Source organism: Scaptodrosophila lebanonensis, unplaced genomic scaffold, assembly GCF_003285725.1.
Source record: "Scaptodrosophila lebanonensis strain 11010-0011.00,11010-0021.00 unplaced genomic scaffold, SlebRS2 tig00000053-arrow-pilon, whole genome shotgun sequence".
In the NCBI taxonomy this organism is placed as follows: domain Eukaryota; kingdom Metazoa; phylum Arthropoda; class Insecta; order Diptera; family Drosophilidae; genus Scaptodrosophila; species Scaptodrosophila lebanonensis.
Window position 1 is genome coordinate 8,574,116 of NW_022060548.1, and position 12,894 is coordinate 8,587,009.

The 12,894-nt window shown below is 33.3% G+C and overlaps 1 protein-coding gene across 2 annotated transcripts in view; it reads left to right on the forward strand.

Annotated features, from left to right (window-relative positions):
* Positions 1-467: 467 nt before the first annotated feature.
* The window catches only part of LOC115623873 (atrial natriuretic peptide receptor 1), a 35,666-nt gene continuing 23,239 nt past the window's right edge, over positions 468-12,894 (forward strand). The window contains exon 1 of one of the 2 annotated variants that reach the window (XM_030518420.1): positions 468-487. The gene's annotated coding sequence lies outside the window, so the exon portion shown is untranslated. Of the gene's footprint in view, positions 488-569; positions 701-12,894 lie in introns of those variants that run through there. The other variant, XM_030518419.1, reaches the window with a different exon arrangement.

The following is a 12,894-nucleotide window of genomic DNA, read 5'->3' on the forward strand; positions in this document are numbered from 1 at the left end:
TTTTATTTAAAAATCCATCGAACTTCCATTCAACCCACATCCGATTTTCACAGAATTTGGGTTTCCTTTAAAAAAAAAAAGCCCAAATACACATCTCTAAGAGACAAGAGGGAGAGCCGACAAAAAAAAACAAAAACGCATTTGCTTACATATTGTGGCTCCAAAGCCATGCATGTGTGTGTGTGCGTTTGCTGGCTACTGTGTGGGTGCATGCGTGTGTGTGCGTTTTGCTCTCTTTTCAACACGCAGATCTTGCCGGCGTCGACAGCGTCGTTAACGCCGCTGCTGTCGGCTTCCGCATTAAAGTTGTTATTGTCGCTGCTGCTAACGCTGTCGCTGTCATCGGCGCTGGCGTTAGCGTCTCGTTGTCGTCGCTGCGTCTGGGTCGTCTACAAATCGTGCTCCGGCGATGTCAGTTCGGTTTTCGACGCGACCGTGTGCGAAACGTTGAGAGAACTGCGCGTGCTGCTACCGCGTCATAGGAAACGTAAAGTAAACGCAGAACGTGAAAAGTAAAACAAAAGGCGCGATTTTCGAGTTGTTTTCAAATGGAAAAATGCGACGGCACTTTGTTGGTCCGGTGCTGAGAAAATAAATATAAATACAATGCAGTGAATTCATTTATGATAATCATAAATTATCTAGCCACGCATTTAAATTTATGAATTGCGACGCGCGCTCTCTCTGCAAACCTTACAAAGTAGTAGTGAAGATAAGATAAAATAAAAAAATATTTACAAATAAAAAAATACCAAATATATACAGATATTGAAAAGTGCAATTAAATGAAAGGCAATTTATAAATAAAAATGTTTCCAAGTCAATGTTGTTTGTAATACGATTAAAAAGTGCAGAAACATTTTAAAAATTTCGAAAAATGTTTCACTTTGTGGATGCCAGTAATACGAGTCGAACGCGTACTTGACATAAATGTCTTTTTATCTGACGCACGAAACAAACAGACAAACTAACGAACAGAAATAATTGAAATTGAATTTTGTGCATTGACATTAACCCATGCTGGCGGCCTCTTAATGCAATTAACACTTGCCAGCTTGCGTGCGCCAAATGGGCGGCGCAAATTAATGTTAAACGACATCCGGCATTTGTCTACATATGTGCGGAGTTTGGTTACAAATTGTGGAAATACAAATACACCCAGACACTTATGTACAATTTTGTTATTTTTGTGTATGCATGACAATTTATCATTTTTAGACAAAATACACATCAACTCAACATATGTTTTTTAAATAATTTGCCGAACCCACTTATGATCGAAAAAAAATCCACTAATGAAGGGCATAACTGTGAAATGATCTCAGCTGTTCGCACATGAAGACGAAATGCTGGCTATAATCAACAAGTTTTTTTGAACTCATACCAAATTGTTTCAATTTCTCACCAGTTGCTTCAAAATCTGTGCGCTTGCAATTATCGTTTATGGCCCATAAACTCATAAAATCCAACCGTTCATTGACCATCTGCGCAAATTCTTTTTGGGAAAATGGAACTACTTGTATTTTTACCATTGCTTCTTCTAAAGGCATTCAGTAGTTGCAGATGAAACGAATTTTGCCGAACATAGTATGAGCAATGTGGAATAGAACAGCTTTTATTAGCTGGGAAAATATTTGCTTTGTTCAAAAATAATTATTTTTAATAATAACTCTGTCTGGGATATATATGAAATATTCCGTACATTCTTAAGAGTCGAGGCAGGAAATACGGCTTGAGTACAAACAAAATCTTAGTAAACGTTCTGCATTTCGAAAAATAATTCAAACTTGCAATGCCCCTCAAATCTAATAATGAAATCTTTCAAATTAGAGCCTGTCATATATTTCGGACGCCACTTGTCTATTTTTAACATTCTGTTTCATCATACTTGTATGGCCAATTTTCTTACTTATGTTTATCGCATTCGGCCACAAAAAACGTGCTTGAAATTGTTTACTGAAAATGCAACATTGTTGATTTAAGGCAAAATATCAGGGTCATTTATTTTCAACATTAAAGTCTGCCATGTAGCCGGTCTATGGGTGTAATGATAATAGTATTTTAAAAGTGTTTACGACACACAAAACGTAAATAGATTGAATGAGTTTTTAGCGCAAACAAAAGAATCAAAAGAAACAATATTATTTTAAGCAAATATTTTATCAAATGCAAATATAAATGAGAGTGTAAAGCCTTTAAGTGGGCAGAGAGCTTAGCTGTCATTTTAAATTCAAGAATTTTGATTTAGATGATTTGATAAACCAAAAAGGGAAGTTCTAGTATGAAACAAAGCGAACTAATTGGCTTTTAAAACTATATTTGTCTAATTGATAATTCAATGCATTGAATATATCAGTAACATATTTAAGTTTACTGAATGGCCAAGACAAAAGGCTTTTGCTGTGTGCAAGCATGTTGTGGAATGATTGCAAATTATATATAAGGAAAATATTTTAATATTTTAAGAACATACCGCTTGTGGTCAATTAAAAATATTTTTGTGTGCCCTTTATTGCAATTGCAAAGTTAAATAACTGATTTTATGCACACTTATTGATTCATAAATATGTTTATGTGTCACATTTAACTGAAAGTTTGCAAATAGCGCCTATTAATTGACAAGATGAATATGAATCATTAAAAAGCCATTAATTTATGTCATATGCTGAATTTTAAAACTTTTTAAAGGTTAGCAGAGCCCTATGAACGAGTTGGCAGCTTGCGTTAAAGTAAAATATGGTCACTCTAATTTGCTTCCTAATTGTATGAGAAATTCAAAATATAATATATAAATGTCTTATAATCAAATTAAAATTGAAGTTTCAAGCTGATTTTAGAAAGACTCTATCTTTAATACTGGCTTAGTTAGAAAATAATAAAACAATTTCCGTCAAAAGTAAAGAAAAGCATATGAATATTTCGAAAAAATTTTTAATTTTAAAAATAAGTTTCTTGGTATGAAGAAATTATTATTCATTCTACTAAAGAGAGATTCCAATCTTAATCTTATACAGAGACTTAATTTAAAGTAATACATGAATACATAATTGTATATTTGCATTCAATTTGAAGAGCTTATAACTTTCATTTGCAACTTATTTATACTTCAAAAGATAACATAATGGAATTAAAATGTATTTTAATATGAATTAAGCATTTCAGGGCAATGAACTAAGTTCTGATAACAGGTCTGCACTCTCAAACATCCAGTGCTGTATTTCAAATATTGTCAGAGGCCTGTTTTATTTGGAAAAGTGCTGTCAAAAAGCCAGCCCTATTTACTTTACTTACGACAATCAAGTAGAATGTGAAATTTGTAGACTGTGATAAAAACGTCTGAAGATTTTTATCAAAGTAAATGCAAGACTAAATGGAAATCAAAATAGAAATGTACATCAGTTCAAAGTAAAGTCTGGGTACACATTTGTTTTTCAAAGAAGTCTGTCACACAACATATTCTGAATTTTTTTAGAGCAAGTTTTTATTAAATACAATAAAAGAATCCAACACCACCCACACGCTTTACTCTAGAGGCTTTCAATTATTTTACAAATCTTGTTTACACCGACATAAAAGTTTCATTAAAACTTAACAGTCAAACAAACGGAGAAATTGAAATTCAGAATGCAGGAAAGCCTGCAATTTTAATTAATAATACATACGTATACAAGTTTTTTCGTATATATATATACATATATAGTATATAATCGTGTTTGAGCGCCGCACTTGCTGCTGGGCCTTTGCAATTTTTGTTTTAACAAAAACAAAAAAGTAAGCAAAGCAAATAAAAGGCCAGCCAGTGGCAGCTCCAAGCTATTAGCCTCCGTAAAGGAGAGGGGAGCCCCCTCTCAGGCAAAGCAACAGCCCCAAACAGCTGCTGCCAGAGAACTTGTTTGCTCAAAATTTTTATTTGCACTTGCATTTTTATTTTCATTTATTTCAACACGCATTTATTCGTTTTCTTTGTTTTCGGAACGGTTTGCATTCGCTCGACTCGATTCTGCTCCTCTCACAAATATTATGTAGTTTATGCGCCATCGTCTGCATAATTGCTATCAAAATACAATTTCATTTTTATTGTCCCCCAGGCCTAGGCCAACGTCAATGCCGATGCCAATGCGATATTGCAGTTCTACAGTTCAACTCTTTTCCATTCCCCATTTTATCGGCTGTGTAGTACGAGTATCTGTTCGTTCTCTGTGCCACCGGCAACTGTAATGACCCTGCAGTACCAAAGATAATGACTACCCCATGTTTACTTAAAGGCAGCTAAAAATTACTTATTGCTTAGATAATTGCTTATATTATGGAGCTACTTATGATAGACTATAATGAGCAGTTTTTAAAAGGCGAATAAGCAATATCTATCTTAATATCCTTCTTCTATGAAAAATCTTGGCATCACACACAAATAATAATCTTTTGGAAAATAAGGTGAAAAAAGGGTCATTTTACATTTTATAGTAAAACTTAGAAGAAAGAAGCAAAACAATGAATTCCTAGAGTATTTCCATTTAACATGAAAGCTGTAGAAATATTTTCTTATAAATAGAAACGACTTCTATAGTAGAGTTTTTTTTAAGTAACGGCAATGCATATTCCTAAATAATATAATGATGATTTCTATAAATCGTTATATACTTTTTTAAAACAAAATACTGTGCAGATTTAGTTTTTAAGATTTCATTCGTTTAACGAACTGCAATAAGTTTTCAGGCAAAACTTATATTTCCATGAAAACTTTTTCTTAGTTTATTATATTTTATGGCTCTACTCACTTACTTAGAAGTGAAAAGAGTGGTATCTGGCAATATTAGGTACACGAGCTCATTTTTTCAGGGGGTTGCGTAAGATGTGTTTTATTCTTTTCTATATTAATTTTACTGTTTTTATTACAATTACATAAATGTGTTAACATGAGATCCAAAGCTTATTTCTATATTTCTAACGAATATTTGCGATATTTTCCCAACTTTGTTTATTTGATCAATATTCTTAAAGTGTTGCTGCCTTTTAAAGCCAATTAGTCCTTTTACAAGCCATCTATTTGTAAACACCACCGACAGCTAGCAGATACACTCGTCTGTACTTAAAGGCGTCACTAGCACTGGACAAATGGCACTCTGAAAACCACAATGACAATATCGATAAAGATGATGGTGATGATGATAAAGATGATGAAGATGATGAAGATGATGGCGACACAGATGCGTTGAACTTGAAATATACGTACATTTTTCAATTTATTGTCGTAGCTTCGCAGACGCATCGCCTTCGAAGCTGCGTCTGTCTTGCAATTTTATGCGAATAACTATTTTATGTAGCTGGAATCTGTCTTTCTACATATCTCTCCAACCATTTGTTGTTGCTGGCATTTCTGGTCAAAATTTGTGGAGCAGCTTGCATTTTGTTTTCATTTCAACTTGGGGTGTTGTTGACTTGAAGCGACGTGAGAAGTGAAAAAAATGAATGCACACAATTGTAAATAAATATTTTTAATAAATATTTGCGCAGCTAAAACATGAGTGCTGATGTTATTGCTGTTGTTGTAGTTGGCGTTGTGTTGTCACCGACATGTTGTTTACAATGTAACTAAATATTTAGACGCCAGTTGGCAGCAAGCTGTCAGAAATTGAATGGAATACTTACATATGTATGTCTAGACGTGCTCACAGTTGGTTCTTGACTTATGGGCTAATAATGTATTACAACAGCAATTAAACGCCCACTATTTGAAGTTATGCTAAATATCAACAACAATATACAGTGGCTATAAATCCCAATTTGGGGACTGACGTCGCATTTGAATAAGGAATTGAAAGTAAACAAAAGTGTCACGAAAAGTAAATTAGAGCTACCAAGTTTGGTGCTTCACTCAGTTGGTAACGAGTTCAAGATACATCAAATTTTTGCTTGTTCTGAAAAGATTTTGCAAGCGATGTTCAAGTTTTCGTTTAAAAGTTTGCTTCCAAGAAAACAAACTAATTAGCATTGTATATAATACACGTATACATATTTTTTTATTAATTATAAATGCATTTTTTAATGAACTTTAACATTTAATATAAGTGTTAATATTTTAAGAATATGAAATTGATCTCCGATATATACTTGTATACTACTCTTCAACGGTAATGAATGATAATGACATTTACAAAATTCACAATTACTTTTCATTCTTATTAAAATATTTTTTCAGCTTTCATTTTAAATGTCAATAGTTGTTTCACTTCTTTTATTTAGAACTATTTTAGTTTACTTCGGCTGAACTACATTGTGGTTTTTATTTCCATTTCCGTACATAAATTGTTGAGTGCAAATAAAATACAGATATCCATTAAATTTTCATTGAAGACTCTTGAATCCGGACACCATTCCATTCCGATTCATTCACTAAACAAATGTATGTATAATATATTTATACATATTTCCATATTTTAAAAGTCGGTCTGTGTTTAAAGTCAAGCTTTTAGTTATAGTTTGGAAGGCATATTCAGTTTTGTAATTAATTCCAAAAGAATTAAATCAAAACAACAGGTTTCTCAGTTTATTTATTTTCTGACAGCCTATATATCATCGAAACTGAAGATCTGGGCACTTTCTTTATTTTCATTTTATTTATTTTACGAACTTTCCTTTTGTGCTGTAATTCAAATATATATCAGTCTGAAACAAGATCTGCTAAGCACATGTTACAACTTAGTCTACAGAGTTCTCAAATAAAAAAGAAAACATTAACAAATGAAGAATATTTTCAAAATTAAAATGAGTTAATCAATAAAATAATATTATTGGTAATCCAAAATGTATATATATATCAGACATTGGCCGAACAGAAATTTTTTGGAATATCGCGGTTATACTGTAAAATATTTTCCCTATTTTTGCTGCAAATATGTATTATACGCAAACATATTTTTAATACTCTGGGAAATACTATTTTTTGCCTTTAGAAATTTTTAATACATTTTGACACTAGCGACGATATCTGATTCTGAGCAGCTTTAGCGTTAGTCCTAAACCACATATAGGTGGTCTTTAGAGCTCTTTAGTTTTTATGTTCGGATAGTTATGCTTTATTGTAGAGTATTAGAGCTACCTACCCGCCCAGTTGATTTGCTTGTTTAAATACGTCCTTAAGTTATATTCTCAAGAAGTAGGCAATTTAATATAGAAGACTTTATATTTAAATCATACGTATATTAAAATAATTAAAAGTATTTTTTAACAGCTATATTAAATTTCTGTTCCATTGTACTGTTTCGAACAGTTTTAGATTTGAATCGCTGAGCATTTGAATGCATGCCAAGTGATCGATGGCACTACTTGAAGCGCTTTTATGCAGGTGGGATGATGCATCACACCTTTCGCTTGATGAGTATGGATGTGTGTGTGTGTGTGTGTTTGTGACAACCAGAGTCCATCCAAGTGGGTGGGTCTCAATAGAAGCTCAATAGACCTGATGCTGCTGCATTAATTTGTAATTATAAATGCCAGTCGCCGGTGCAGTTGCTGCTGTTATTGGCAGTCTTTGATAATTATTTCGAGTTCATTTGCATTGATTGAGTTGCTGAGCTGATGGGTTGATGGGTTGATGTCAGCATGAGCCGCGAAATTGAGGCGACCACAGCTGTGCCGCCGATTCGAGCAACTAGTGGCTTGCCAAAATTTGATGGCAAGCGATTCATTGGCATCCACTTAGCTGGCGAGCTGTACAGTTGTCGCTTTATGATGCAAAGTGGTAGCAAATTGTGAGTTAATTCTTTGAAAGCCATGACATGGTAGAGTTTATGAACCACAGCTATTTAACGTTTGGATGCCAAAGCAAAGCAAAGTAAATGAATCTACCTACCCATGTATATACTATAGCATATCCGCAAATTGACGTATTTTTTTCAATTTGCAGCTTTTAAAAAACTTTAAAACTTTAGTTTGTTTGATCAAAAGCTTTGCCTTGAAAATGCCATAAAATGCCGCCTTTGTCTGAAACTAATAGAATGAATTCTTTCACAGCAGCGTTCAATCAAAAATAATGGAGGAAAATAACGGAATTTGTAAACAAAAGTTACGTAAATTATGAAGCCCTTGAAAAGTTGTTTAGTCGAAGCTGTTGTTTGCATAAAAAAAGAACTCCATGAATTTTACAATTATTCGAAGCAGCCAAGTGAAAAGTATTTATATTTACATGGCATGTAAAATGGTCAGCAATTTTTTCCAATTGTGATTAATTGTGAAAATTTGCTGATGATTAAGAAAGACGGTCTAAAACAATGACAATGGTATTAAATAGGAAAAGTAAAAAACAGGTAAACGGAATAAAACGGAATGGAAAATTTTAGGCTTAAAAATGAACAAAGCAAATAATTCCGTGTAGAAACTTATAAAGCTGGAGTTGAAAAGACCACTTCATTGCCATAGAAAAGTACATAATTGAAAAGACTTGCAGTACTTTATGTTAATACCATCGTCGAAATTCAATAATTTCAAAATTAAAGCTGTGAAAGGTGGGTTTTCTTCAGTAAATAAAGCTGCACTGAAACTATTTATAATGCTGAAGGCAAACTCGATCAGGTAGAATAAAAAATATGGTAATAGAATTAGTTTAACAAACATATTTACACTAGAAACATGCGATATATGTAACTAATCAAGCAATCAATCAATCAGAAATATGATTTTGAATGCTAATACGCCCAATACTATATTACTATTATACTTAGATTCCCTCTTTACGCTCAGCAATAAACGAGCTAGCTGATTGAAAGACTAAATAGCATGCTCGTCTCCAGAATATAGAAAATTTTATAAACAAATTAAAGAAAACTAGAAGAGGCTTTTCGTTACTTATGAACTGTAAGTTTTTATCTGTCTCTATAGTATTATATCAGGAAATTGTTTTGATTTTCCTTTCAGAATATAGTATTGTTTGTCTTTGCTGAAGATCTTGCAAAGATCTTATTATAAACGATTCCAAATTCGATTTGGTGGAAAATTCAAAAAAAGTTAATCACTTAAGCATTTATTTGAACGACTACTGTATGGAAATTTTTCAGTCGTTCCTTTAAATCGTTTCGCTTTCAAATGAGTCACAATATCAGCGATTAATTTGTTAAAATATTTTAAATTATTTAAAAACTCAGCGTTTAAACCAGTTTTCGTTATCATATTATTCAGATTTATTTATGTTATTTTATGTAAAGCTTATTAATTTTAATCTATATTTAACTGAAACTTACAATGCGACTTTGCGATGAAGAGGTTGAAAAAGAAACGATCTATGACTCACTTGCGGGTTGAATTTCTAAGAAACCTTTTCAAACATGCGCGGAACAAAGTTTAATTTTTATAAAAAATAGCTACAAGTACTCATACATACTATATCTTGAACTATTGTTTAACAGAAAATATGAAACTACTTATCTACGCTGCTCAAATTATACTCAAGAATTTGTTGTTGTTGTCATTACTTAACGACATACACAACTCATGAGCATATGTATATACATATTTATACATTATCGCAGAGTATGTATGCAAAATATTTCCACAGGCAAGTAGCTAAAAATAGCGACAAATATGCAGCTTATATTTCAGTCTAAAAAGCGACAAACAAAAAAATTGCTTTGGCAACAAAAATCAGCGCTTGCCGCATATTGTTGACCAAAATATACAAGCACACTTACACGCACACAAACAAGAAATCAAGTAAATACAATAAGCTCTTTAATGGCACCTCGAAGCTCTGTGTGTACATTAACCAATCCAAAGTACTTTGCCAGCCAGCCAGCACTTATTGCATTTCCACACAGGCTTTCGGGCTTGTCACAAATATTCGCATTGAACAGAAAGCCTAATAAACAAGCAGCCAACCAGCCTGAACGCACAGCACAGCTCATTTGCATAATTGGCTGAAACTAATTAAGAGCGAGAAGTATGGCTTGCGAAGCCAATGGGTCATTAAAATTCCACACCTTGCTGGCCAATAGACTGGGCTAAAAATAGAAAACCAAAATCAACATTAACATTAACATTTACTGTTAACTTATTAAAAAAGCGTGCACTTCATTAGTCAGATTAAACATACTTATTAGATACACAATACTTGTATAGTATGTGCCATCAGTTGAATCAATTAAATTTAGTTGGCGATACTAACGGTGATTTGGCAACCATTAATCACAAACTACGAGTATGCTCGTAAATCAGGCATTCAAACATAGTTTGTCTGTCAATAACTGTCAATATACGACTATAACTCTATCGGCCAACAACTAACGGAGCAGCGCACTGCTGGGAATGTGGCAAACAAACAAATAAACAAGTCAGAGCTGACTAATGATCTTTGCACGATGTATATGTATGTATATATGTACACAAATGAGTATGTGTGTGTGTGTGTGTGTGAGTGTGAGTAGCGACACAAATCGCTCACTTTTCTTGAAACCGTGACCGTTCCGCCCCCGTCTCAGCAGCCGCCCTTTCGACTCAGTTCGGTGCGATCTTTTAATCTACGGCACGTGTAAGCTCTTGAAACGTTGCCACCACACACACACACACACACACACAAGCCACATCGTAATGAATGAAAATAATATTAATAATATGTGTAGTAATAATGTGGAAAAATATTACCAGTACGGATAATTTTTTCGCGATCTCTCACCATCTCTCTCTCTCACTCTATTCCTCCACATCGCTCCATCTTTCTCCCTGGTGCGCTGCTTTGAAACGTGTGAGGAGTTTAAATACAGTATACTTTAATATTAATATTCTTAAATATTTCATATATATTTTATATATATATATTTTATATATTTATTTATATATTTTAAGACAAATAATAATAGTTTAGCACAAAAGAAATTTTCCAATCGATGATGTTTATAACATCCGGAATTTTGTCATCAACTTGAAAAGATTTATTTATTCACGGAAAAGTAATTCTTTGCAGGTCTAATGTCAACGCTCTTTCCAATCCCAGAAGCAGTCTGAAAATGCCTTTTCCGGAATGACCATTCAATACGTTCTTCTATTAATTGTCATCAAAAGTTTCAAAATAGCGTTCCCGAAGTTGTATGTTCAATTGATTAAATAGCCAGAAATCACAAAAACACACAAGTCAGACAAATTCAGAGATCGTCTCGTTAATAGAAAAGTTATATTATAATGTTTTTGACTGATCCACCTAGGCGTCCATAAATAATTTTGGATCACCATTCACAAATTTTTCAGCAGTTACTGCAATTGGTCGCCTGGGAACATTTTAAACCATTCATAAAATTGTGTTTTCGGCTGAAAAAATTTAATCTTTTACAAAAAATTGGAGCAAACTTTTCGGTTAAATACTTTCGAATAAATTACTGTAAGTTTAGACACAGCTAGCTGTTTAAATTAAAAAGAATTGTCCCTATCAAAACACCCGCTCGTATTTGAAGACATTGGTATTCCAAAGAACTAACGTTTTAATATTGTTTTTCTATTATTTGGAAAGGATCACCTTTCTACCCTTTATTTTAATGCTGGGTTCATTGGCTTAGCCAATGGTAGCAGACAATAGAGTCGTCTAAACACACACACACACACATCTCCAATGGCACTTTCAAAAACAATGAAATCCCCCAGCTGCCGGCTAACTGAAAGTCTTTTCAAGAGTTTTTTGTCCAGATATTTTTTGATATAGGTGGCAAAGCCTGAAGGGCATTATAATTGCGCTTTATTTATTTATACACTCGAATGCTGTGTAAGACATGCTTTTTTCATAATTTGTTTATATTTGTATTGTTTCTATTGGTCTTTTTTTTTTTGAGCGCTCTCTTAAGATATTTTTAAAAATGCTCGAGACTAGGGCAGATTGTTATTTGTTTCAAGCTCTAGCCCTTTAAAGTCAAGCTGCCATTTATAGAAGCTCTCTCGGCTTGGGGTTTTTGGGCCAACAACTACTATGCGATCGAGTGTTAGAATTTCCATTCCGCTCCGATTCGGGCTTTAGGTTCATCAAACCGTTTTGGGGAAACACAACTAATTCTGCCAAATCATTCAGCAATTGCTCATTTGACGTTCTTAGCAATTTTTCACAACAACTTACTTTGCTAATTGCCGTTAAAGTTTCTATAAATTTGATCTGAAAATGTTACGTGTCAGCTTAATGGCCACAAGCATGACGGACTGGACCGATCGACTGGAGTCCAAAAATGCGTGTCAAACCAATCGAGAATATGTTAAACACTTTTAAAGCTTCCCTTGTAACGAAGTTGAAGGTCAACAGAGTTCTGGACTTATTTTTAACTCACTGCTAATGCCTTCCAATTAATTATATGCATATGCACATTAAAATAAAAGTTCAATCGAGATCCGTACAGAACGAGTTCATTCATTGATTCTCTTCCTCTTTTCTCACATATTCGAATTCGGCGAATGGTTTTTAAAACATATGTATATGCTCGGATTTTAGAGTCCATAAATTTGCAAACCAAATTTGCTTAGTCGAACCGTTTATTTATGGGCGGCTTTTATCAAATTCGACAAAACTTTAGTCTAAGACGCGACGCACAAACAAACAAACAAACATGCGAACATTTTATGCTTCAGTTGTTATAAATAAATGTTTCGCATTGTTTACAACATTTTGTAAAAGCACTCACACAAATGCACAAATAAATGAATATTTATTGAGTATGTTCATTAGAGTGTATAAAAACAATATTCTGTTTTATTTTTATTTGCAAGCACACACAAGTGTTTTTCATGAGTGCATGGCAAGAAGACATTATTCCCAATGTTTCACAATACCCTTCAGATACAAGTAGAAGTGCACAACACATATTTATTTTGAAACGTATAGAAGAAGCAAAAGATATAATAATGAAGTGAATATAACATATTATATAACAACAG